Source organism: Aedes albopictus, chromosome 2 (genome assembly GCF_035046485.1).
Source record: "Aedes albopictus strain Foshan chromosome 2, AalbF5, whole genome shotgun sequence".
In the NCBI taxonomy this organism is placed as follows: domain Eukaryota; kingdom Metazoa; phylum Arthropoda; class Insecta; order Diptera; family Culicidae; genus Aedes; species Aedes albopictus.
The window spans coordinates 359,010,239-359,037,620 of NC_085137.1; the positions used below are offsets into that span (position 1 = coordinate 359,010,239).

Genomic DNA, 27,382 nt, shown 5'->3' on the forward strand with positions numbered 1-27,382 from the left:
CACTAGGAGCATCCTCTTAACCCCAGTGCTGTCATGATGGATGACTTCAGTATTGCGTCCTAAGAAGATTATTTGGATGGCTGTTTTCTGAGTTGCATTACCGTCTTACCCCTCTGGTTCGACACGTTTTAATACGACACTTTTTAATTCGTACCCCGCTTATACGACACATGTCGAATTAAAAAGTGTTCAAAAGTCACAGCGATGTACACTGTAAATGCAAACCAGTTTGATATTGCGCTTATACTCGCACCCGCAGCAACTCCTCTTGCAGCCGCAAATTTCGGAAGTTCTGAGTTGGTGCTATTCAACACCCGAACCGCCTGGAGACCAACCGGAATGAACTGAGGATGGCAACAATCGTAGAAAGAACGAGCTTTTCATTCGCGACACCGCAATTTGATGAAATTATCTTTCATAACAAATCCGGAAATCAAAACAAAAACAAAAATAGAGTTGCCAAATTTCAATGAGCATGGTGGTGTAGGGTGACCAGTTTGTCGAATTAAAAGCTTACCCCGGTTATACGACAACAGTCGGTGTCGTATTAGCGGGGTAATACGGTATAAATCTTCATAAGGCAATTAAAAACGATGGTCAGCAAAACATCTGGAGGGTTTTTATAGTAATTTCTATAGGAATTTCTGTAAAAAATATAGTGTTTTAGAACAAAATTCTTAAAATTTCCTGAAAAGGAATATACAGAGACATTCCTGAAGGAATCTGGATATGAATTATAAGAAGATTATTTGGATGGCAGTTTCCTAACTTGCACGATAAATTTTCATAAGGCGATAAAAAACGCTGGTCAGCTGAATTTCTGGAGGGTTTTTATAGTAATTTCTATAGGAATTTTTGAAAAAAGGATACACGGAAAAAATCCATTCCCAAGACCATGATTTATGACTCATAATTTCCCGATATTTTTTATGAATTTATGTTATAAATATACACCATGATTAAATTTTATGATTTTACGATTGATTTCACCATAACGCTATGCACCCGTTATTGTTTTGGCTTTCGACGACCAAAATGGAAAATATAATCATGAAGTTGGGATCAGGGATGCCAGATGATTTTTCCAAAAATCTGTATCAGGATTTTAGAAAATCTGTATTTGTCTGTATTTTGAAACTGTGACTGAAAGTCAAAAAAAAACACCAAGTTTCCGTAAATCCTGTCAGACCCCGTTTGAACCCACAGATTTAACATGTAAACAACATGTTTGTGTCCCGAATTTTGCACGAACATTTCTGTTTGCAGTAAGTTTTTACTAAACGGAGTAAATAGCAGAACGTTATGGTTTTGAATAGTAAAAAAAATATGTCTCTTCTTAATAATTCTGAACTTTTACGTCGCCGGATTTCTGTGAAAATTTCTCCAGGGATTCTTCCAAGAATTTGCCTTGGGACTTTCCTGGGAGTTTCTCAAAAAATATCCTGAAACTGGTTCACGGGTTTCCGCAGAAATTCTTTTCGAAAATCCTCATGGGATTCTTTAAAGGATTAAAGAGAAAATTCCTTCAGGGATTGCCACATAAGCTATACTTGTATTTCTTAATATATTTTTTAAAATATTTTTGGGGAAATTCCTTCAAATTTTTTTCAGGAGCTTTTCTATAGCATTTAGCATTAGCATTAGCATTAGCATTAGCATTAAGCGAGTCGCACAAATTCGTAGGTGGTACAGTCCTATACCGCTGTTATGAGGGTTGCCTCCTTCCTGTCCGAACCAAAGCGCAAAGATTTGGGACTAATCTCTGACTCTTAGACAAGACTGACGTAATCCTCCAATGGTCGAGCACTGTCCTGGCCACGTCCTTGCGACTGCTGAGGAATGGGAAAGGATGGTTAGTTTTGGACACCTATGAAAAATGCAGACAACTCTACGATCTCTCAGGCCTAGGTGTCACGGGAATTTGGGTGTTGTTAGTGGAAGGGTAAACTCCAGATGATACGCTTGGTCAACGTTCAGGTACACCATTGTTAGTCTTCTTCGAATCCGTTGTCTGACCGATTCATCCTGGATTCCTCGTCTTCTTGATGGCATTCGGTTGAATTACCAGATTCTTCGGTTGATAATCTGAACTGAAATATAAAATAATATTAACATCGTACGTCAAATAAGCTACATATTAGTGATACGTTCGCCACAGTTACATATTTTTAAAATATTATTTATATCGTACGATACATTTACCTGAATCCTACTGAAATAAAATATTAATTATCAGTACATTGAAACACAAATACTACAAAACACAAAAAAACAGCATCAAACTTTGATCTTGGTATATTTAAAAATACGGTAAATATCAAGATCAAAATTTGATTTGGTAGATCTTACACCGCAACGCACCATTCTAAGGAGCTTTTCTATAGCATTTCTCCGAAAAATTATCAATGAATTTCTCCAGGAGTTTCTCCATGAATTTCTTCTCACGTATGTTGAAAAGATGCAATTCCAGGAGATATTTTTCTTTAACAAACATTTAGAGATACTATCAGAAATTTAGAAACTTTCAGTTTGTATGAAGAACTAGCAAAAGTTAAAATACACAAAAATAGAGAGATTATAAAAGATAATCTTCAAGAACCATTCCAGAAATTTTTGCTTGAATTTCTACCTAAAGGATTACTCCATTTTTTTCAGAAATTTTCTCGGGATTTTTTTTTTGGAAATTCCTCTAGAAATTCTCGAAAGATTTTTCGGTAAAGTTCCTTCAGGAGTTTATCCAAATAGTTCCTTGAAGTTCCTTGGCATTGCTATTTGTTCAGACCTTTCTTTAGGTTTTTTTTTTCTAAAGATTTTCTCAACAATAAGTTCTGCAGCAATTGTTGAGAGAATCTTTTGGAACTACTAATAAGCTTTATTCAAAGATTTTTTCTAGAAATGTTTCAAAGTATATTTGTAGAGGGTTCTCCAGTTCTTGTAGGTTTCTCAACGATTCCTTGAAAAATCTCTTTTATTATTTCTTTATTGGTTCTTCAAAATATTCTTCCAAGAAATCTCTTCATAAACTGCACGAGTTTTTTTTTTCGATGGATCCCTCAAAAGTACCTCCAGCAGTTCTTCCAAGTATTTCTTCAGAAAATCCTCTAGGGAACCTATAGAAACTCAATGAAGGATTTCTTTAAAAAAAAATCCACAGGTTCCTTTGTCTGCAAAGTCTGCATTTTTGAAGAGATTTCTTTAGAAATTCCTCTACGGATTTTCCAGGAATCACTGCAGAAATTTCTCAAGGATTCTTGCATTGATAGAGTTACTCCAGAAGTCTATCAAGATTTTTTTTCATTTTTTCTAAAAACAAACATGAAGGAGTTTCTGCAGGAATAACTGAACGAATTTCTCAAAAAATCTTGGAGATCCCTGGGAAGAGTTTCCGAACAAATTCCTTTAGGATTTGTGAATAATTTACTTGAAGAATTTCAGAATTTTTATTTTTTCAGGTATACTCCATAAAAGAACTTCTAAATTTTGAAATCTTGATGAAATCTCTGGAGATAAATATATCTTCACATACGAATTTCTAAAGAAATCTAGGCAGAAATTTCTGAAAGAAATCTAACTCTTAAGTAAAGTAAAGTTAGTGGTAAGTAAAAAGAAAATCGGCTTAAGTACTGTGCCTTTGAATTCCACTAAGAATTTGCATCCTTTGACAGATACGTATTTCGACCTCAACTGTAAGGTCGTCCTCGGTATCTCGTACTTGACTCGACTTCAGTCAAGTCCAGTTGATTCAAGTGCGAGACACTGAAGACGACCTTACAGTTGAGGTCAAAATACATATCTGTCAAGGGATGCAAATTCTTAGTGGAATTGAAAGGCACAGTACTTAACCCGAATTTCTTTTTTTTACATCATAGAAGAAGTACCTTGAGAAACATTTCGGGAAATCCTTGTAGAACGCATTACAAAACATTTGCAAAGATCCCAGAAATAAATTCTTCAGGTATTTCTTAAAGAATTTTCGTAGAAATTCTTTGAAAATATTCCTGAATAAATTTCTCAAAGAATCCGTGGAGATAAAAAATTTCGATAACTTTTTAAACAAATCTCCAGAAGAGTGTGTAAAGTTTTTCTTGCTGGAGTTTAAGAAGGAACCCATAGAAATCTATTCAAAAGAATTCCTGGATAAATTAATCAAGGAATTTCTTTAGCATGCCCTCTAGAAATTTCTCAAGGAATCCCTGCAAGAATTTCTTAAATAAAAACCTTTCCCATTACCGGTGTTCTATACACTATACGCCTCTCCGCCTTTTACCGAAATTAGAAAAAAAACCCTCCCATGCCGCCTTCTCTGTGCTTCAACAAGCTAAGATGGGCAAAATTGCTAGGGCGCGATATTCACACCCAAATGACCTGAGTTCAATTCGTGTTCGCAATTCTTTTCTTTTCATCTGCAAAGTAACGTTGAGAATGTTCAAATATTTTCATCACATATGAAATGTTCCTTTTACTACATTCGATGCATCATATGTTTGCAGGTTGTATTCGTACTCTGTAATTTCCAAAAGCTCTATCGATTTTTTATCTTCAACACAATTTTATAGTTGAGGCTTTCCACGGACCAGCACGAATCCATTTTAATCGATGTTTTTTAATCTACTTGATATTTTTGTATACTATTCCTTTTTATGTGAGAAACCATTTTTTCATACCAAAAGTTCATATTTTGTCTCGACTAACTTTCAAATAGGGCCTATGAAAAAATGGAACACAAGCAAATAAAAAATTATAACACGCAAACGGCTTGTTCGATCGGAAAGGTGTCTTCAGCAAAGTTGTAGAATAATATATGGCGGCTCTCAGAAAAATACACATTGAAAAATGTGTTTAGTTTTTCTTCTGAAAAAACATTTTGTTACTAAAAATAAAATATCTTAAAAAGCTATTTTTTTACCTTCGTGTTTTTTTGTGAGAATTAAGTTCATTCTGTTAGTTATCATCTTTAACATTTTTATAGTGGTAAAAAAATGTACAAAAAAGTTATTTCACTTTGAACATTTTTGGTTGCGTATTTTTTAGAGTGCATGACGAATTTCCCGCAAACTAGATTTTGGGGTTGGCAGCACCCTCTCAGATTTCAATGGAATTGTGTAGGTATGAAGACTATGTACTTAAAGGCAACGTTGCATACTTTGTTGGTTTTTTTTTTGTAAAGTTTATCTACACTAATATTTGAAAAGGGCTTAAGTTTTTAACCATTTTTTTATACCGATGTAACTTAAAAATAACGTGACCTACAAAAAAGTATGGTATGTGTGACTTTAAGGTATTTGTATTAACTTGCAAGTAAAAAATTGAAATATTGAAAAAAACGATCACGCTAAAAAAATTTACAAAATAAATTGAAGTCAATTTGGAATACATGCCCATTTGCGAATCTAAATTAATCCTATTTCGGAGAACCAAACCCCACACCAACCATTAAGAATAGAATTCAAAATGGATGAAAGTAATTAAATTGCTATTATCTTAATCTAACCCAACACAAAATGTTTTTTTTTGAGTCAAACCAATTTTTGGGTATTTTTATGCGTGGATTTTCACATAATAATATTGAACATAGCTTTATATGTTTCAATTATAAATCTATCCAATACAAAGAATATAATTTAGGATTCTCTTTTGAACCAGAACACCAGATCTGTTACACAGAAATTCAGAACCAGAAGACGAATTTAAACTTAAAAGTTTCCTTATTCATGGGAGAATCTTTTTTTTTTAGAATACAATAAATACTTTGCATTAGATAGACTTGTGAATCAAACATATATGGAGCTATGTTTAATTTAATATATGAAAATATCTGTAAAAAACGCCCTGGATAAAAACTTTTTTTTTTCTACCGAAGAGAATCGCGCAAAAGGATGACATGAAGTATTTGTTGTTAGAAACCGTCCATGAAAGACGTAGCATTTTAGGGGCAGTTTATGATATTGCTAGGGGCCTTCTATTAGGTATGGGAGAATATACTTTAAGAGGGGAGGAGCTGTCAAAAATTTTCCACTAATGCTACCGTGATTTCGAATGCAGCGATATGGTCAAACTCAAACATTACAAAATCTTTAAAAAAGGTACAATGAGGACCGAAACGTCGGGTTAAGCAAACATATAGTTGTTTTTGATTGACCAAATTAGACTGAAATGCCAATTAAAGATATCATCCAACGTACAGTCGATCACCCAAAGAAAGTCAAACTCAAAGCAATAAAACAAGTACGACCATGATTCTCATCAGTCAACGAGATTTAAACTTTTATTGCAATAGGTAAATATCATTTAAAATAAAAAATCAATAATTTTGCTTTCGGGATGAAATTGATCAGTAAATGAAATACCTTTGCATGTGCCAAAAATATTGTTTCCACCTGAATTAACCACCCCAGAATGCGAAATGCTACGCAAAAGTCGCCTTAAAGTATGCACTTTTCATACTGAAAAAGTGATTACTTCCGGAAAAGTGCAATTTTATGTACAAATTTGAATATTTATAAAATTTTTGATGATGAAATCGTGTTTAGCAAATACTTAGCAGCTAAAAGCATCCATTCGAATATTCATTACATGTGCGATACAGCCACGGTAACAAAAGTTTGAAAGGGTATTTGAAATTCGCCAAACACGCAACTACGGAAAATATTGAATTTAATACAGAAATATGTGACTAATTGACTGTAAAACATGTAACGTATCATTCAATAATTCTTCAGCCGGATGATGGTCATTTTCTACAAATTGTTTTAAGTTTAAAGCAATATTTTTAACAAATGAAAATGACCCTCACATCGATCAATTTCACCCGAAATCACGGTACCTCAGAAATGTTTTTCTTCAATAGTGCCCATCTTGCGATATGTATATGGCAAAATTTTCAATAATTACAAAAATGCATGTTTTGCAAATTGAAATAATTTTTCTTATTTGCATTTTTTTGACTTTTAAATTGACATTTTTCAATGTTATGAAAGTTCACATGATTATCTAAAAGTCACCCATACATAACTTTTTTTGTAGCTAATGTAATTTTTAAGTTATATTGAGTGAAAAACGGTCAAATACTTTAGCCCTTTTCAAATATTAGTCTAGATAAATAAAAAAACAACGTATGCAATCTTGCTTGAAAATACATAGTCTTTAAAGCTAAGAAATTCCATCGGATTCTGAGACAGTTTTGCCAAACCTTTACGGCGAGTTTGCGTGAATTCGTCATACACTCTAAAAAACACACAACCGAAAATGTTCAAAGTGCCCTAACTTTTTTGTACATTTTTTACCATTATGAAATTTCTACAGATGGTAGCTAACAGAATGAACTTTATTCTCACAAAATATCACGAAGGTAAAAAAATAACTTTTTGAGATATTTTATTTTTAGTAACAAAATTCAGTTTTTTTAGAAGAAAAACTAAATAAATTTTTCAATGTGTATTTTTCTGAGAGCCTCCATTTATTAATCTACAACTTTGCCGAAGAGAGTTTTCCGATCAAACAAGCAGTTTTAGAGATATGATTTTTCATTTGCATGTGTTCCATTTTTTTATAGGCCCTATTTTAAAGTTAGTCGAGACTCCATAAAAAGTTTTAATATGGAAAAATAGTTATTTATATTGATTAGAACAGCTGTGCAAAATTATATGCAAAATAAAAATGCAAAATTAAAAAATGGATTTTTTTCGTGCTGCTTCGTGGAAAGCCTCAGTTGTTTGAAAAGGTGTGTACTGGCTATTTCTACTCAGGTTCGATTCGATATTATTATTAAAAAAACTGTCTTTATTTTCAATTTTCAAAGAAAACATTATTCGGTAGTTTTCTCATTATTTCCATTCAACATATAAGAATGAAAAGCATAAAGAAAACCAGGTCTTTTGCTTAGCAAAGTTTCCAACAAAGCTTAAATTTTCCTTACATCTTCATATTTCACTGGAAATTCGCAACTCTTGCAAATTGTCAAGCAAACAACAATACACATAAAAAAGAATCAGCAAAGAAATAGTGTATTCGATTTTCCTTATACCAACATAATCTTTGAAAACTTGCTAATAAACTTCATTTTGGGCGAAGGTTAAAAAGTTTTATATTACATGATTAAGATTTCAACGCGATTAAAACATTAAAAACACCCATAACGTATGCTTATTACATATCTAGGACGTTTTATGTTTCGTATTATTTGTTTTATCAAATTCAATTCTAAAGAAAAATTTCCAGCTAGAATGTCCTTTCCGTGAGAATTACAGAAAATGGTAAATAAAAAACTTTACATGTTCTTCAGCATGTTTTCCCAAGCAACCAATAGTCCTACAAACGCGTAGATATTTCACCGGAGAGCTAGAGTATTCTAATACCCGTTTAATTGCTTGTCATTCCGATATTGATGGTCGAATCCTACTGGCTCTCATTAAACAAATCATACCCGCTCAATGAGACAGCATAGAATTAATGTTCCCTCCGTTCGTTGCAACATAGCTGGGGTACAAATCTCTTTACGAGGTTGCCCGTTAGCCGGAACCGCTTTTGCAGCAACCTAGGAAAAAGCCTAGAATCCCATATGGACAGGTCTCACGTCGTCGTCGTCGTCATCGTCGCATCGGTAACATCTGTGGAAGGAAAGATGCACATAAGCACTTTCTGTTATTGTCGACAGTTCCCCTTGCAAAAAGCATCCATCGTGCGTCGTAAATTGTTACGATTATTACGATTATTAACACAGGAAGAGCGAGCTACGGCGGCGGCGATGCTAGAGAGATACCATGCGGCAGTTATTAAAAATCGAACTTTCGTCGTCCAAGCCGATAAATTGGTCATGGCGGCGGGTATGGTACCTATAGTGTCCACCACGGGCCGTCGTCGTCTGTCAGTCCAGTCGTTAAAGTAGGGAATACCGTCGGTTGCCGCGGCCGCTCAAATGGCGGACGGTGGCAAATCATAATTGCGCGGCATCAGCGGGAGACGGCGCGGTGTTGCGATGTGGACAGTGCGGTGTTCCGTTCGGTTGACGATGTGAACAAATTTTTATGGTCGGTCACTCGATAGGAGTAGCGAGCGCGTTATGCGTTTTGCGGAATCAGCTGATGGAAATAGTAAAATTTTAATGAAAATTGTCCTGCCGAATGGCTGCCATACTGTTTTTCGATTAAAATTAACGTCCATTAGAGAGCTGTTGATGGCGATGTTTAATTGAAGTGTACATGTTGTGCGGTGCGGATAATGAAGAGCCATTTGGATTATATTTCAGCAGTGAGGTTGTTTTTTGTCTAGTATTTGTTAATTGCAAGAAATTATCCTTAGAAGTTGATCTACTGACAAGTTTTCCAATAATTTTGCAAGAAATTTCACCGGAGATCGATCAATAAATTTGCCATGAAATTTGTTAACCATTTATTCCAGGAATTATGTACTGTATTTTTTTTCCTTTACATTCTCCAACGCTGGGTATGATTCTACTCTAAAAATGAGCATCAGTTTACCGAGTTCAAGAATGCTTTAACCCATTTCCGCCCAGTGATCTATTTATAGATCAGTAACTTTTGCGATAACTGCGGAGAAATGAAGCATTTTGGAAGAATGGTGTCTTCAGCAAAGTTGTTGAGGAGATCAAGGACTCTCCGATAGCGATTAATTTAGTACGTATTCGCTCCAGTAGGTGGCGCTAGTGATCATGAAACATTGTGCTTTGATATATGTTTCGTCAACAGCCATTGCCAATAATGTCGTCGCGCTTGTTCCTTGAAAATCCAACTACATAGAAAATTTTTGTCTTCAGCAAAGTTGATCAGGACATCAATAGCTATCCGATTATGAACTAGTTGGTTCTAGGTTTATCCGTTAGGTGGCGCTAATGAGTCCCAAAAAATTTAAACATCTGTATCTCGAGAATCCGATTACATAGAAGAATTCCGTCTTGGGCAAGGTTGATCAGGAAATCAATAGCTATCCGCTAGTGAACTAGTTGGTTCTAGGTTCATCCCTTAGGTGGCGCTAGTGAGTCCTTAAAAATAAACTCTGTATCTCGAGAATCCGACTAAATAGAATAATTTCATCTCCGGCAAGGTTGATCAGGACATCAATAGCTATCCGAATTGGTTCTAGGTTAATCCGTTAGGTAGCACTAGTGAGTGCTAAAAAAATTAAACCTCTGTATCTCGAGGATTCGACTACACTCGTAGCACAATTATGGCTCACTCAAGGAATAATCATTTCATAATATGAACCGTTTTACATACAAAAATAACACTTTCATTATTTTTATTTTATATTCTCTTCATTAAAACTCCTTTTTAATGTTTTATATAAAAAATTGCTTGTAAAATTCACTTTAGACGGTGAAAATTACTAAAATGTTGGTGAATAATGAAAACCACAATAATGGGTCAAAATTGGCTGTGTAACAATTATGGGTCAATTTGTTGCCTAATATGGGTCACTCATAAGGAATCGGCTCAATAACAATGTTTTGTCCATTTTTTCACTGAATAATCACTTATTCTCGATAGATCAACCATAGTAGAATCTAAAACTGGTCTCAAACCTCTTTACAAAGCGTGTTTTCATGATTTGGAATCAATTTTTCAAAATGGGGACAAAATCTTCAACACAGCCACCGATAAACGCCTAAAAGTATGCAATGCTCATGTACACAGAACTGTCAATATTATGCTGCACAAAAAGTGACCCATAATTGTGTGATTTTCGGTGTTCCTTGGCACAATAATGAGTCACTTAAATTTTGCCTGAAATGAGCTTTAATTCGCTGCAGCCACATGAATTTCTACATTTAGAACGTTAATTATACATTTGTTCTGGTGACGATACCATTTTGCACTTGAAAATCACTGAAGTTCGCTTTTACAGAGCTTACGAAAGCAGCGCACACACTTTCCGATATTCACAATCGAAGCGTTACTTTGACAGATGGTTTTGCGCCAAACAAAAAAAATATCAAAAATATGTATGTTTGGACGTATAAGCCCGTGTGCGATACGTATAGTGACACAAAACAAATCAACTTATGAACAAAAAATGATAATGGCTAACAAAAGCTTGCAATTAATTAGTATTTATCTATTAAAGTGAAAAGTGACTAATAATTGTGTGTGACCCATAATTGTGCAATGACTGTACATAGAAGAATTTCGTCTTCGGCAAGGTTGAAAAGGATATCAAGAGCTAACCGATATTGAACTAGTTGGTTCTGGGTTTATCCGTTAGGTGGCGCTACTGCGTCATAGAAATTCTTAACTTCTGTTTCTTAACAACCAGACAACATAGAAGAATTGTTACGTTTAGTAATAAATTTGTCGCATAAGCCATCCATTAGTCAATAAGTGAGCATTATACTGAACCGTTGAACGAGAGCGCAAGCCGTCACGCGCCCAATCAGTTGAGCACCTCTGCCTGAAAGCTTTCATCAGCCCAGCCATCCTACGCACCCAACGATTAGATGCAGAAAATTACCACGCACGAATACCACTGATATTCGATACTGGAACGTGTGCGATCGCGACGGCGAACGAGAGTCAGCTTTGGTAAACCCATACCAAAGAAAAGTGGTGTTCAACATCGTCGTTCAACATCCATCAAGACACCATATCAGCCCGCACAAATCGCAGCTCCGAGTGGTGGTAACAATAACTCACACCACTTCAAGCTGTCGGGGGAAAAACGATCGAGCAAACGGAGCCTCCACATTGTGCTGGAGTTCGATCTGGGGAGCAGTCGCGCATCTGCGAGCAAAAGTAATTTAGCCGGACGACAATTAGAAGCACGTTTCCTGCATTGATCGGGTGCAATTAAGATTCAGTAGTCGCGAGTGGAAAAAGTGTGACGCTGATACAGGTAAAACAAACCAACGGATAAATTGTCCCCAAATCCAGTGCTACAACGCCATTTCTCCAACAGGACCCCGCAGGAAGAACCCACTTGAAAACTCCATCGAAAGCAAGAACCGGATCAATTGTTGTTCGCTCGGTTGATTCCGCGAGATCGTGATCTTCGACCAGGGCAAAGCGTGGAGCGTCGCATCGACCCGGAATTCCGATAGCTGGCTGTAGTCGGTCGGCATCGTGGTTGCTGAAAAGCAGTGATAGGTGAGTCCAAAACAAAATAGCGGTCGACAGCCGATAACACATGGAACTTTTTATAGCTGACTGGCCGGTGCGACAGTTACCATCCGTCGAGAAAGGGCAACCATCCGACACGCCGTAGTAGAAGAAACGCAAAAGGCCCCGCAAGGGTGAGTTGTAAGAACGCATTTTTGAAACACGTCCGACTAAACATTCCTGTGTTCGACAGGGTTCTTTTTTCCCGTTTTTCTTATTGGATTTTCGGCATTCTATCAGTCGGACCGTAGACTGGCGTGACATCGATCCACGATCGGCGAAGGACGATTCTTCAACCAAAGCAAATCCCCAGCGGGACCGTTCAGAGTCCGGTGACGGCGAGGGAGTGAACCCGACCGAAGAGAGGACGACTATATCGGTCACGTGAGTTTCTCCTCACGACGGGAGGTTGAATCCGATGGTGCTTTGTGGTGGTGCAGGGCAGGCCGCGAGCGGTCAAAAGCGGATGGGCTGGCAACTCGCCGTGCCAAGCGAACGGGCCGACCTGGTGGCGACGGATTGAGGCGGTACCGTGAGTACCTAATTCTAGTTTAAGACATGACTGCAAGACCATTAGCATAAGATTTAGCGAGGAGTAGGGTTCAGGTAGGCCGAAGAAAGATGGCAAATACATGTAATTAAAATGTTAATTTTGGCTTTGTGATTTCGTTGGTGTCTTGGCCCTTTTGGTGTCTGCTTTGTGTTTCGCTTCGGTAGTTTTTGCTCTGCCCCTACCGGGAAACTTGCAACAGAATTCCACCTTCGGCAAGGTTTATCAGGACATCAATAGCTATCCGCTAGTGAACTAGTTGGATCTAGGCTTATCCACTAGGTGGCGCTAGTGAGTCATAGAAATTATTAACTTTCGTTTTTCAACAACCAGACTACATAGAAAATTGTTGTCTTCACCAGAGTTGATTAGGACATCAAGAGCTATCCGATAGTGGACTAGTTGGTTCTAGGTTTATCCGTTAGGTGGCGTAAGTGGGCTCTCAAAAATCTGAACTTCTGTATCTCGAGAATCAGACTACATAGAAGAATTTCGCCTTCGACAAAGTTGATCAGGACATCAAGAGCTACCCGATAGCGCTCTACTTGGTATCCGCTAAGTGGCGTTAGTGAGCCCTAAAAATTCCAGACTTCTGTTTCTCGAGAATCAAACTACTTAGAAGAATTTCATCTTCGGCAAGTTCGATCAGGACATCGAGAGCTACCCGATAGTGCACTAGTTAGTTTAGGGCAAATCTGCTAGGATGTGCTAGTGAGCCCTAAAAGTTCTGAACTACTGTATTTCGAAAATCAAACTACATAGATAAATTTCGTCTTCGGTAAGGTCGATCAGAACATCACAAGCTCTCCGATAGTAAGCTAGTTGGTTATCCGCTAGGTAGCGCTAGTGAGTTTTAGAAATTCTTAGCTGCTGAATCTCGAAAATCAGGCTTCATAGAAAAAATTCGTCTTCAGCAAATTTGATCAGTACATCAAGGGCTAACGGATAGTGAACTAGTTGGTTCTGGGTTTATCCGATAGGTTGCGCTAGTGAGCTCTGAAAGTTCTGAACGTCTGTATCTCGAGAATCCGACTACATAGAAAAATTTTAATTTCGACAAGGTCAATTAGGACATCAGGCTATCTGATAGTGAATGACAGTGGTGCAAGTGGGCTCTAAAAATTTTGAACTAATAGTGGTAAAGTAATTTTTACGATAAAATAGAACTGCATGGCTACTGATTGATAACAAAACCAGCTAGGTATCAAACAGCCGTCTTATTTCATATTGATAACTGAATATAATATTGAAAAATTTATAGTATAGAGCATGAGCATGAGCATGATTGACCGCCCGCGGTTGCTCCTCTGTTATTGCAAGGACAACTGCATTTACACAAAGAACCAACAGATGATGCTTGGGATTAGCTTTCTCTTCATTGTGTAAATGCTGCAATCCCAATACTTTTCAATAAGCAATACCAGCGCCGGCCGCGTCCGAATGCAGGTCAATTGAGGATAGGGAAGGAAATGATGACGTGATTCTCGCTTAGGCCAATAACCGAGGAATTCTCTGCGTTACTACGAGAAATCACTAGGAGTTTGGACAGGGGAAATGGTGATGTGTTGAGGATTTCGACGTGGTGAACGAATGTAATGTTTTGATTCGCGATTAATAATGCGCTCGCGAAGAAATACCCTTCTAAACCTTGGACGACGAACGCGATCTATTGTGCCTCAAAACTCACCCTACATAAGTTATTCATTCGCAACTAAGGAGAACACAATGCTAAACACCGACGCATCTGTAGTTTGCGTTTCCGCGCGAGACAATGCTGAACGCGATCGATTCACAAGTACCGTGATTTCGGGTGAAATTGATCACTTTTCGCAGTTTTTGGCGAATAATTTTTGAATACTTATCGATATGGTTAAATTCAATGCTTTAAAACAAGTACGACCATGACTTTCATCAGTTAACGAGGTTGAAAATTCTACTGCAAATCTTTTTATTACAAATCATATCATTTGAAATAAAAAATCAATAATTTTACTTTCGGGGTGAAATTGATCAGTCAGTGAAATGTTGTCGTAAGTGCTGAAAATATTTTTTCCTCCTGAATTAACCACCCCGAAATGCGAAAAGCCTTGCAAAACTTTTACAAGTTTACTAAATTAATTATTATTTAAGTTTGAAGTTTCATAAACATTAAGAAAACGCCTGAAAGTAGGCAATTTCCGTACTAAACATGTTATACCTTCCAGAAAAGTACAATTTTATGCATAAATATCAATATTTATGGAACTTTTGATGACGAAATTGGGTTTAGCGAATACTTGGCAGCTAGAAACATTCATTCGAATATTCATTGCATGTGCGATACAGCTACGGTAACAAAAGTTTGAAAGTGTCTTTGAAGTTCGCCTATCAAGCAGTTTCTAAAAATATTGAATTTTATACAGAAATATGCAACTAATTGGATGTAAAACATGTAAACGTATCATTCAACAACCCTTGAACCAGATGATGGACATTTTTTACACATTGTTTTAAGCTTAAAGCGTTATTTTTAACAAATAAAAATGGCTCTCATGTTGATCAATTTCATCCCACTGATCAATTACACCCGAAATCACGGTACCTATTAACAAAATAACACGGGATAAATAAATCAGAAAGATCTTACCGCATGGTTCGCCGTCTATCTTTTACCGACCCTCTCTTTTTTCCAGAAATTCATGCAACGTTTATTTGAGTCAAAACATTTATTCATTTGGGCTAAAATATTACAAATGTCGACACCGTTGACGAACCATTCAAATTTTTGTGTACATGCAAAAAATGAAAAATATTTATTACCAACTAAATGTGCATTTGGAACTAGCGCCGACACATGACGTGACGAACTTTTCAATATTTGTTAGATAAATACACAAAACCCAGAGCAGAATTTTATACATCCTATAGCATTAATTATTGTGATAAAATGGAACGAGCTCACCAATAAACATCTTCCGAAGTGTCCAGTGCGTATGTGCTGCAGCATCTTCCACAAACTGGCCTCGAAATCACACTGAACCGCTACAACAACACACGGGTACGACGATGTGCACATTCAAATTGTCGACGACGACGCGGCCGATCCGAATGAAAAAAGCGGCACTTCCACTTTGCCTCTAAAAACACACTTAACCGCCCCGTACGAAGACGAGCACGCACGCAGGACGACGACGCGATGCAACGACGAACCAAAACAGACTGAAATGTCATCCGCTGCTGGCATCACACGACCGACTCGCACAAAAACTAGTTTTTTCCTCTAAAAGCACACACACACAGGACCAAGGTAAGTGAAAGGAAGGTAATCCAATATGTCAGATTGCACCATCCGCCATATTGGAAAACCTAACGACAGCTGGCAAGTTTGTGTTCAATTTGTTTCACTAGTGAGATGACAAACAAAAACTTTCAGCCCTAGCAACGTAGCAACCCCACAGAAACCATTCACGCTTAACTTTCTCGGCACTAAAATCGGACAAACTCCATGACACTCATCAAGTGTTTCCCACTTACACAGATTGCAAATTTGATCGTACACCCACTTAAGCAAATATTTTGCAATATTTTCGGCATAGAATATTGAAAAATTTATAGTATAGTATAATTAGTTATCAACTTGAACTCAATGATAACTTAATTTTCGATAACGTGCTATGTGTTATCAATTTGTTATCTTTACTCGGGTTCATTGTGACTCTCATCTCAAAGGCCGTTTGTATCGAACGCGCCTCTGGAGCCAACCTACTGATTGGTCGGCTTCATGCAAAACAGCTGTAGATGGATAAATTTAACGTAATTTGATCAATTACCGCCCAGCAATTTGATTAGAGACCAGAAGAATTGAATGCCCAATGGTCTATTCACAGGTTAGTAAGTTTTGCTAATGCCGTGGAAAATGAAGCATGTTGCACGCGGGGATGAACCAGCCTCGGGCTGAAAATCCCCATAATAAAGAGCCAATAATAATAAATAATAAGCATGTTGCACCGTTTTCCATTCTCCTCTCTTTTTCGTGCTCGTTCAGGAACTGGTTGGTTTTAGGTTAGCCCGTCAGGCTATTACAATGATTCATATTGTTGCCGAGGGAGAATTTTACTGGAGTTCTTTGAGCAGATGGAGCTGGTGGTTGCTTGAATCAGCTAAAACTAGAATAGTTTGTTTCATTTTATTGTTCATTTTTCATTTTAAAACACTTACAACTCTTCAGCCACTTGACAACAATAATTATCGGCTTCGGTTCAACCCGGATCTAGTTTCCTTTTATTACAAATTCTAATAAACTTACTGTGATCGACTAATAATCAACGCACTTGATACTATCGCTTCTTCCTACTCGTTTTATTTGTATCACCTACAGTAAAGCTAATAGCATATGACAACTCCCACTGTTTGCGCTAGGGTAAAATGGCTGATTTTCGCCGCAACACATAGAAATTTTGAACTTGTGTATCTCGAGAACAGAACTACATAAAATACTCAGGTCCGTATAACCACAGCTGTAAATTACGTGAGCCATGAAATACGATCACGCATCATCAGCGGAAATCGTTTCTACCAAGGTTTCTAATAAGGTGCTCCTTTATAAAATGAAACATAAACCAAGCTCAAAGAACACTTGCAAACATTTGGAGTATACGAATGACGAGTGCTAAGGATGGATCTATCCCATTTGGCATAATGCCATTTGCCATAATGTCGTTTGGCATAATGGCATTTGGCATAAAAGCCATTTGGCATAACGGCCGTTTGGCATAATAACCATTTGACATAACAAGAATTATGCACATTCTTTCCAAGAAGGCTGTTCTTCGTATTATGCCAAACCGCATTATGCCAAATGGCCTTTAAGCCAAATGGCATTAGGGGCCGTCCATATACCACGTGGACAGAACATTAATGGTTTTTGACCCCCTCCCCCCTCCCCGTGGACAAGCGTGGACATTTCGTCGACCCCTACCCCTCTCCCCCAATGTCCACTTTTTCCATTTATTTTAGTACTATAAAATAAAAAAAACAGATAAATTATTAGGATGATGCATATTGGAATGCCTCAAAACTGTTGAAAACTATCCATTGATAAACTAATAGTAGATTTTTTTAGTTATTACTAATGTAAACCCTTTCTGGAACATTGCATACTGTAATTTTTTTTATTAGGAGAACATTAACTATTCCTTGCATCATGATCAGTCATCTAAAATAGATTTAAAAAGCTCATAGAAATAAGGTAGCTGTGCAAAAAAAAATAGAAAAATATTTTTTCAACGTTTCACGTACATATGCCCCACTGTGTATTAAAACGAAAATTTCACCGTAGATTTCCGTTTAAATGACTACAATAACTTTCTTTTATGTGATTGAGGTACTCCAGAAAAAATCAGACATCTACTGTGATTGTGGCGTAATTCGGGCGTTAATGGGTTAAACTAGTGTTGTTTATGAGGAGACTAATTTCAATAAAACATTTTTTACAATTTTGAGACCACGATGCAATATCACCGATAAATTTCTTTCAGCTACCATCTCTGATCCTCTCCGTGCTGTAGAAACTCCACCACCGAGGTGTGATTGCATTTGCATCAGATCATGGAATAAATTATCTGAATCCATCACACGACATTTACCTCTCACCGATCGAATGACTCCTGGCTCAAATTACAAAGTGTCACTCTCGCCGACTCGCCGGACCGTGTCGTCAATGGTTTAGATCTTATTAGTAAGACCTCACGCTTCTGACACCGCAACTACACTATTCCGCTAATAACTTCTACCGACTATAATCTATTCATGAGATTTTATTGTACCGATTGGCTGTCGTAATTGACCTCACACACCGAACGACTCGACGCCGCCGTGTGGACGACGTGTTCCTAGATGCCCAACGTGGAACGGAGATAAATCTGCGTTGCTAATGAGCATATTTGCTGACCCTGTCACTGGCGTTCCAAACCGTCCTGAAGGTAGGTATCCTCTGTCTGACCCGAACTGCAGTGCAGTAACATCTCGGTATGCAAAAGGTCATTCCGATATGTGTGTGTGCTATAAAACATACAATTAGAGTCTGGCTAACAGGTGCTGGTGACAAGATAATTAGAAGGTTTCAATTTTGATAGTTTTAAAGAAGCTGTCAACTGAATTCGCAATCACAACTACAGTCGACTCAGTATGTTTATGCTTCCTTCTTCATCAATCAAAAGCTCGCACGGCAAAATTGTATTTTTCGTAGGAAAGAGACACTCGTTGCACCACGCCGTTGTGTTTATGAAGCCAAAACGATCATGTACCGAGGTAGCAGCAATCAGCATTTGATTCGGTTCACTACACTGTAATTTTGCGATCGTCGTCGATGACATTGTCCTAGTCGATCATTGAATTTATTTGTTGCTTATTTATAATCACTTTGGGTTTATTTACACTTTTGGTTTTAAGTATAAACTTTAGTATAGATATTTATGAATTCCAGTTTTGTTTTAATATCTTTTGGGTTTTGGAAAACATTCTTCATAGTATTCACAAAGCATTTTTTCACTGATTCCAATAAAAGTTTTCCCAAAAATTGTTTCATTTTCATATGATTGACATTCCCATTCATCTGCCGGGCACGTGAATTAACAACTTTTTATACGTAGGACAAACCCGAAAGATAGACCTATGATTGATCCGCAATAATTTCAACTTATTTTTTTTTATTTCTTACTCCTTCAAACAGACAACCTTAGCGTGGAATTATCTTTCGAGTCCCATTTTATTTTACTCTATTTGTTTGGGATGGTTTATTGCAAGGTCTCACGAAAGCAGAAATTACTGAACAAACAACAGAAACCGCAACACGAACCAGAACATTCCACTTCTATACTACCCAGATCTACTCAAAGATGGCGCTGAGCGATGGTGACGACGATGCCTTACCTCTACTACACTGAAATAATTCTAAGAGCCTATTTTATCAGACACTGCATATACATGATACCCGTAGTCTGACACGTTCACATCAAATGAATCGTTATATGTAAGTATCATATCATAAACAGTTCCGATTGAAAAGCCTTCTAATAAAACTCAATAACTTTTGCGCATATCGGAGTTATATGCATATAACACAATCGATACATTAGCTGTGCATATAACTTTGGCCGCGTTGAAAAGCAACATTGGCAGATAAAGTGGAATACGTTTATAAGAAATTCACGATTCCTCTAACTGAGCTTCGTGGTCGTGCGGCTAGCGGCGTCGGTCATTTAGGCGTTGTGAGTTCGATTGCCGCTCCAGCCTAAGCAGACTTTTTTTTTTTTCAAAATGTGAAGGATATTATTGGAGTTGCATATACATTGGCGCACCCAGCCCACATGATAGAAGCAAAATGCAAGACATATAACAGTATAATGACGATCTGAGAGTCATACCACATGCGTCGCATATAACTCTCACTTCCCATTTTCAACCCAAGTTTAGATTCATATGATATTCCAATAGTGCAGAAATATAGGACTGACATATAACGATGATCGAGAGAGTTGGCTCAGTGTAGGACCTACATGCAAGCAAACCTAGGTCTTCGGACAGACACACCAACCAAAGTCACGTGTTGCATGTGAAACGGCTCAGCTGGAAAACACGCGAGCACACGTCGACGACGTCTGCTTCTGCTCCTCACGGTACCTACCTACAAGTTGCATTGGATTAGACGGTGGTGACAACGATGGACGGTGGAACTGCGGTGGCGGCATCTGTGTTAAGCCCATCATTAAACGGTGTGAGAGATCGTGATCGAATTAGCATGCAATCGACTAGTTCGGAGGACATCGCGTTCCATTACAACGATACAACGCATCTGCCGCGGTTTGTGGATGGTGGAGGTGAAGGGTCCTACCATGGTGACGGATGATCTTTAACATTTTCTGGCTCAACACTTGACCGACTGAGAGAGACTGGATATCTAAATCAGATTGTTCGTGATGACTGGTGGAAGTCGTTCAGAAGGGCTAAGGTTATATTTTTAAATGATGACATTTCAGGGTGGTATGACAGCTAATTTTGATGAATGTTGTTTCCATGTTACATTCTCATAGGGCTTCTTTACAGATGGTTTGCGGGAATCAAATAGTTTATGCGCAGTTACTTTGACACTAAAAATCTCAAATACAATTCATCATTATTACAAACTGAGCCTGTTGCAAAAGATAACATCAAATTGCAGAATAGTCATCTCATGCCCCACAATGTTCAAAAGAAAATGGTTATGGTCACACTTGAAATCTCGCTACTACAGGCCCACATTTCAACCAATCACACTGACCCCAAAAAAACATTCCTTGTGAACCCTTCAGAAAAACAAAACTCCCACGCACCTTCACCATCAGATAAGCAATTCAATTAATCCCACTCTGAGGCAATAAGCAAGCACACGTTCATAATGTGTGCACGGTTCCGTCATTTTAGTGACAGGAGAAATGGGCATCTCCATTTAGCAGAGGGCCCTCTTTCAGAGGGCCGTGGTCACTCATCCACCCAGAGCTGAAGAGGTTTATTTTAAAGGCTCACACTGACTGACCGCCGCCGATTGAAAGCGCTGTGTGCTTTACGGGTAAAACAGCATGAAATCTAAATTATTTACGTTCTACCTTCACATCGGGCGTATGAGGTCGCAACTGAGTGGACGAGGATCTGCTAGTGGAGTGTGATGTGCCTTGTGGTACCGTTGATTCACATTTTGTTGATTGTTTTAATCTTTCATTAGCTTTTTCGAAACGATGTAAAATCCTGCCTTATTTAGTTCTACGCATAGTGTCATAGTGACACTCTGTAATTAACTGTAAAGTCTAGAATTGGCTTTCTAATGGATGGCAGCGTCTGAGAGAAAATTTAACTATATTTGGCTGTGCAGTTTATCACCTTTCACCTTCTTTCGGAATTCCGAAAATAAACTAGATTGTACGTAAATATACAACGTCAACATTTTAATTTATCATGAGTTATGAGAAAACATCGTCATGAAACGAAATAAAATACATACTGTTAAAAACCGTGTAAGATGATTCCAACAGCTGCCAGGTGTATTACTCGGACTTTCCGCACACCGTTTTGCGCCACGTTAAGGCGCATTTGCAGTCCCCCACAGTACTGGACAGCTCACCCGGACCCAGAGATGCCGACTGAGAGGGATCTCCTCGAGTTCAGGAGGTCATAACAACGCAACTCCAGCTCAGTCAAACATTCAAGCAAGCAAACCCTCGGCAAGATCACGCTTTTTCACTTAGACGTCTCAGTTTAGCGGCACGGGCGGTGAGGATCATCACACGAGCACAACATCAACAGTGCTCTGCTCACGTGTAGCCATGTGAATGAGGATGATGATCATCATCAGAGATGATGCACTGCACATTCGGCCCGAGGCCACGATCCGGGGCGGTAAAGGTTGGGCATCCCTTCAGGCACACCATCGCACTGGCTGGGGCAGGCTGACACTGCCACTACTATCGCGGAATTAATCAGATGTTCACTCGTGACCAATCGGTGGACCGTACCGTCAGTGCGGGTGAAGTTGGTCAATGTGTTTACTATTCATTCATTCGTGGCGTTACATAACAATAAAAATAAAATGGAATCAATAATTCCTCGCCGCAACACACGGTTCTTGCCTACAGTCATCCATCCACGGCCGTTCTACACCTGGTCCGTCTAACTTACACGTTGCCCTCCGGGTCTTCTAGGACCATCGGGAACTCTTGCAAACAATAGCTTGGCAGAGATGTTGTACGGTATTCTCACAACATACTAACTTTACCGGTCAGACTAAGGTCTGAGTGGCCTCTGCTGTACATAGTAACAGTGGGTAATTCTCGCTGAGACCCACTATTTACATCTTGTCTTCAAAAATGTTTAAGGTGCCGATTTTCTGAAAGCCCTCGCTAAAAAAGTAACAAAAATGCAATTGGTTACTCAAATTGATGGACCCCCGTTAGTTTGAGCCACAACAATTTTTGCAGACCCCTCGATATTTAAAAAAAAAAAAAAGATATGATGATATGATGATAGAGCTACTATTTACAATAATAAAAAGTTGAGTCGGCCATACTCATTTTGGCCGCCATCTTGGTTTTTTTATACCAAAACATTTTTTTCACCATGAGGGCAACCACCGATTTTCAAAATTTTTGCATCAATTAAAAGCTGAGACATTTATACATAACATATCAAAAAACTAGAGATGTCAGGTCCATCAATTTGAGTAATTAAATGCAATTTTGTTACTTTTTTAGCGAGGGCTTTCAGAAAATCGACACCTTGAACATTTTTGAAGACAAGGTGTAAATAGTGGGCCGGTCTCAGCGAGAATGCCAAGTTGGCATACCTCTCTACACCTTGCTTTTTGGCACTTTTACAGATAGTTGAGGGTCTATTTTTGCCTACCATCTGCATGAATTTGTATAATGTGAGGCTAGCTTAATGATACACTATACCCAAGAAATCAAAAATATGTCCCAAACGAAACTGCTAGAGGTCTCCGGATTGCGGCGATCTGAAGACCTATCCTCTAGGCTAACAGTATGATGAGCTATCACTTATCTTTCTTCAACCCATAATGTTCTTGAAAAACACAAAAACATTCGTTGACCAAATTCACCATTATTCACAGTACTTGGCGATTAAGCCACAGATGAGCTCTTCATTTTCAATAAGCTCGTCGCGCTTTGAGTCGGGATTGTTTTTCTTTTACAGTCTCTTTGCCTCATCACTCGGAGGGTGTGGGAGGCTCGACCAAGTGAATGTGTGTAATAGCGGAAAACTGATTGGCTGGGAAAATAATAAAATTAATTATTATATCCACTGCGGCACCACACTACACCATCACACGAGGTAGGTGAGCGTGCCCATCGTTTTGTTGTACCAACCTAGTCGACCGGAGAAGAGACCGCATGCTGATTTGAGCAGTTAGAAAGTCCCACGTGACACTCGAAAGGCTAGCCCGTGGATAACGCGGGACGCGGTTCGAAGAATGTTTCAAACAATATGACACGAACGCTTGGAGAGGGATTAAATTATTGTACCTCTCTAGACACTCTTGCAAATGCATTCCATCCCATGTTGGAGGGCCATCTCACGCGAATAGATGCGGTTGAATACAATGTCCCAACAAGAAGACGCGGCGATGGTCAGCCAAATCACAGCCAATAACGGATACATGGAGACTCGTGCTTGGATGGTCGACCGACCGCGCGGCAAATGGATTGTGAATCATTCGCTTCCTCATTGCTTTGGCCTGCCGGACCCTGCCGAAGAATTTATACATGACTGCTTCGAAAATATTGCACCGACTGCAATCCATCCATTTCGACGCTTATCTATCGCGAGAAAAGACCCCAACAACGACATCTGGCCCAAGTGGCTATGGATTGGGGAAAAGAAAGTCTGCCACCACCAGTCGAAAGAATTGCGTGTTTAGCCCTTTGTATGTCTTGTGGGATAAATGTTATTTCGTATCTAGAAAGGCTTTTGTTGACAACAAGTTTTTTAACTGGTTGGTAATGCTTTCGAGGAAAACAATTGAACTACAAAAGAATTATAAAAACATATGAAAAAAACAATGAGACCAGTTGAAGCTTTGGTGAGCTCATTCCATGCTATTTCTACTCTAGAGTAATTGCCATTTTCAACACTATTAAGATACAACCCACCGGTGCAAAACATGACATCCTTTTTTTATATCCATGTTTGAGAGAAAAAAAAATGTTCAATGGAAATTTCGAAATCGGGATAGATGACCCCAGCCGGCAAAGGGTTAAAACACTTTACATCGGAACATCCATTGAAGATGCATGCAATCGGCGGCGACCAAGGTGCAACGTGCATGCATTTTCTTTCACCGGGGAGGCGACGACGGGGATCCCAAAAGCGATTCATTTCTAATATGACTGACATGGATGGTCATAAATTATTACACGTGCAGTTATAGATAGACAGACGTTGCGCCGCGCCGCGCCGGTTGGTGCCTTCGTTCGATCGAAAACGGTTGTTTTTTTCCCCCGATAGTCCCCCACTAGGTACTAGGAGGCACTTGTGTACGCGCACGAGACGGAAATTCAACGCTGAACGATTGAGTGGTGAATGATTCATTGCTAGATCTCCCGCGGGGACTTTTCCAGCCCGGGTAACTGTTTGGGAGACGATTGTAGCTAAATAGCGTGGGTGATTGATTGCTTACGATGGGAAGGAGAGAGATTGCATTGAAAAAGGTGATATTTGTTCGAACAAAGTTATTTTTTAAAATCCGTGTTTTTATTTTGGTAAAAACAAAACTAAAGTGAGTTACAAGTCTGTACGTCAGTAAGCATATGACGTCTTTAGTATAGAAGACCGGCTGGCATTCCTACTTGAAGGCAGTTTTACCTAAGGTGTTAATGAAGTTTTATTTACCCTAGTTGATTTATTGGTCTGAACTTCTTGAGACCTCACTAACGCAATACATTAACAAAGGATTTGTATTAGCTGTCCCCGGCAAACTTTGTCTTATTGCCTACTGCGTTTTTGACGTTTCAAGTCCCTAGTCAAGTCCAAGTCCTCGTTCAAAAAGTATGGAAACCCAATTTTCGAAAACTCCCAATTTTTCTTTGTTTTTTGCCTCATAAATCTTCCTTGCGTGAATACTAACAGAACAAAACAAAGATGACGGACATTCCGTTCGCGAGTTATGCGCGGTCCCACGTATGCCACTGCATTTTTATATATATAGATAATTAAAAAAAACTTTTTCAAAATCAAATTTATCAAAATAACACCAAAATGTGAAATGTCAATTTGATAATTTTGGTGGAAGAAACCCCTCCATCAACTTATGAATTCACCAATTAATGCGTTTAGAAATTATTTCACACATTCTTCTGGATGTTTTTTCAACGATTTTTAAGTATTCCTGATATAATTTCAACTAATTCTTACTACATGAGCTACACAAACTCCTGCTTTAATTCTGTTTGAAATTCTTAGCAGCTTCTATAGAAAAATATATGACGACGACTACTCCAACTACGGCGTTTGTGCAGATACTTGTTTGGTCATTCCAGAAAATGTTGCATGTAGTGCTGCCAATTATCGCGACTATCACGAGATCATCGCTGGATCTGTTTTCTAATAGCAACGATGATCTGGTGATACGATTTAAGAAAAACTTAAGAATAGTTATTCCACAAACTACTCAAAAAATTCTCCAAAAATCCATAAAGAAATTCCCTAATGAATCCTCAAAGAAAATCCGATGAAATTTCTGGAGAAATTCCCCATTGAATTGCCTGAAGAACTAATTACAGAATTCTTAAAAGAGAAATCCTATGAAATCCGCCTAAAATCGCAAATGGAACTCCTGAAAAAATCTCCAAAAGAACGCTCCAACAATTCTTTTAAGAAGTTCTGCAACAATCTCTGCAGAAATTCCCTAAAAAAATCCATTAGTTTAACTAACTCATTGTTAGTCACCTTTTCAAAAAGCCCCTCTGTGCCAGATATACAGATTTTTCTGTATTATACAGATTTTTGACCTTCCATACAGACAAGATACAAAGTACAAAAAAATACAGATTTTTGAAATGTGATACAGATTTCTACAGAAAGCATAAAATTTGAAGTAATTTTAAATGAATTCAATGAGAACTTTGTAAATTGAATCCTGAATCCTGAAGTTCCTTCAGACATTGCTCGTAGATTGTCCACAGTTAGAAAAAATCACCGACTTCGGTAATGTTTTACCGAAATCTCAACCGTTAAGTTTGTTTTACAGGAAAAAATCGGTAATGGTAGTAACTTTTACCGAATTTCGTTAGAGTTTGACAGATAAACGATAAAATTTTACCGAAATTTGTATTTTTTTACAGAATTTCCTTAAAAATCCATTACCGAACGCTCAGCGGTTGAGATTTCGGTAAAAATTACCGAACGCGATTGGCTGTGTCTGTTTTGAAAACTTTTTCTATTTAAAAATAAGAAATTGTGTCGGTAATTCCTCCATGAATTTCATCAGAAATTCCTCCAGGGTTACTTTCAATAACTTGTCTTGGTGCTCTTAAAGAACTCTGGTGACATTTACTCGGAAACTTTTCCAGTGAATCCTTTACAGAATCCTTAAGGATATTCTTCAGAGATATTCCAATAAAATGTTATGGGTATATTTTCAGTGATACCACTAGTGATTCCTCCTAAAATTTGTTCAAGAATTACTTAAGAAAAAAAATGCATGGATTGCTTGAGAAATTTCACTATGCATTCTCTTAGAGTTTCTCCTAAGAATTCCTCCAAAATAACTCTTGATATTTTTTCATAAATATATTAGGGAAGTCTCTCTAGGAAGTTTATTTGTTTTTTTCCATGGATGTTTCTTAAATCTTACAAAAAATTCTTCGAACTTTCCTCTAGGGATTCCTTTAGAAATTTCTCCAGAAGTTTCTTCAAAAATTCCTCCATGCATTCCATGTGCCTTCACAGATTTTTTTAAATACTCTGCCAAGGAGTCGAAATTTTTTTTTCAAAGATTGCTTGAGAAATATCTGCATGTTTTTTTTATCAATTCGCCCAGGAATTCTTGCAAAAAATCCTCGACATATTATATTCAGAAAATTATTTATGATTTCTTTCAAAGTTTTTTTCGGAGGATTAAAAAAATCAAAAAATTCCATCTGTCATAACTCTAGAGATTCCACGATTTTTTTCAAGAATTTCTCTTCTTTTTTTTTAAGAT

At 37.9% G+C, this 27,382-nt stretch overlaps 1 protein-coding gene and 1 long non-coding RNA gene across 9 annotated transcripts in view; both read left to right on the forward strand.

The window, feature by feature from the left end:
• LOC109406167 (protein grainyhead) overlaps positions 1-27,382 on the forward strand; it is an 827,965-nt gene that overhangs the window by 232,656 nt on the left and 567,927 nt on the right. The window lies entirely within an intron of this gene.
• LOC115268749 (uncharacterized) lies at positions 11,289-12,852 on the forward strand. Its single transcript, XR_003898415.2, has 4 exons — positions 11,289-11,844; positions 11,908-12,095; positions 12,152-12,241; positions 12,301-12,852. It is a non-coding gene; the product is annotated as an uncharacterized LOC115268749 (long non-coding RNA).